The following is a 1,650-nucleotide window of genomic DNA, read 5'->3' on the forward strand; positions in this document are numbered from 1 at the left end:
CACATCGGCTCTGGCAGGAGCCGAGGCGGATGGTGGTGTTTTACCCGACAGCTCAGTACTTGGAGTCGAAGACTTGGGTGGCTTGGAGGATTTTGCAGGCTGAGCCTTAGCCGGTGAATCCTGTGGCTTAAACAAACCCCCAAGGATTAACTTATTTTTGTGCTCCTGCAGGACCTTTGGGCTGAAAGCATGACAGACCGAACAAGAGTCCTGCAGGTGCACCGCGCCCAGACAGTAGACACAAGAAGTGTGACCATCTGTCAAAGACATCTTCTGACAGCAAGAGTCACACTTCTTGAATCTGGACACTTTTATATCCTTGGACATGATATCACACACACACACACCAAGGAGAAAACACGGACACAAAAGCAAAAAACTAGTTAGCAGGTATAAAACTAAACTATACAGCTAATACACACTAAAAACAAACCAAGTAAATCTACTACTAGTAACACTACTCAAAAAAAAATCTATACTATAAATATATATATATATTTTTTTACTATAGAAATAAAAGAAAAAAAGGGTTAGCCTCTAACTTAAATGGCTACCACTAAAGGAAGGGAGGGGGAGGGGTGGGGAAAAACTCTCTAATTAAAATGAGTTTTCAAGAAAAACAAGGATAAAAAGCTATCTAGGGAATCTAGCTTGAGAAATATTAAAACTAAGCAATTAGGTACACTAACAAGAAAAAGTTGTAGTAAATTTAGAAAAAATACAATAAAGTATACAAGCCTGAGCCAGTAAGACAACCTCGCAGTCTGAAGCGGCAAAGGAGATCTGAGTAGCTAACGCCAGGCATCATGGGATATGGGGTAGCCTCGAGCCAGTAAACAGCTCTCGAGCTTTTGAAGATGGCCGAGTCGGAGCAGAGGATCGGCTCCGAACCCAACCAGCAAGAATGAACACAAGATAGACAACTTAACATCATCTGTTTCATCAGAAAGTCTGTGATAGAAAAGGTGAAATTTACTGAAGAGGATTAAAAAAAAACCATATGGCAGGAAGACTTTTTTTTTTTTGGGGGGGGGGTTACTTAAAGTTTCTATCAGAACATAAAGCACATAATGAAAAGCACTAACAGAAATAATCGATGACAGACCAAAGAAAATTTTGTTTGAGGTTTACTCCATTCCTATTGATAAATTACTTCACAGAGATAGCAGATCTGGGCAAAAGATAAGAATGGCTATAGGAATCCCCCCCCCCCCACTGCTAACCTACGCAAATGTTTAAAGGGTTCATTAACAGAATAATAAAAGTTACGTACTTGCCATAAAGCTAGATCCATGTCTTTTATCAATCTCAATCAGTGGGTCATCAAATCTATAACTGTCATTTTAGACTTTGGCTCCAAAGCTTGATGTCCTCCTCAATGTCCTGTACTAATCTCTTCAGATCAAGTTTGCCCCTCCTGCACTATACTACCAAACACTTGCAAAGGAAACCTCCAGAGTAACATAAGAACAAGCTATAAAAACACATCAGGAACGCCTGCAAGACAGATGGAAGAGGACATCAAGGATATAACATTATGGTCAAGTACATAATTTTCATATCCAATGTTCTCTTCATCTGCTCAATTTTTGGGACAAAGTTCCCAGACAGAATGATCCAAGTGGTACTAAGACAATATTCCAGAAAATG

The sequence above is a fragment of the Protopterus annectens genome, chromosome 1.part0, assembly GCF_019279795.1.
Source record: "Protopterus annectens isolate FY-2018-M chromosome 1.part0, PAN1.0, whole genome shotgun sequence".
NCBI lineage: Eukaryota > Metazoa > Chordata > Ceratodontiformes > Protopteridae > Protopterus > Protopterus annectens.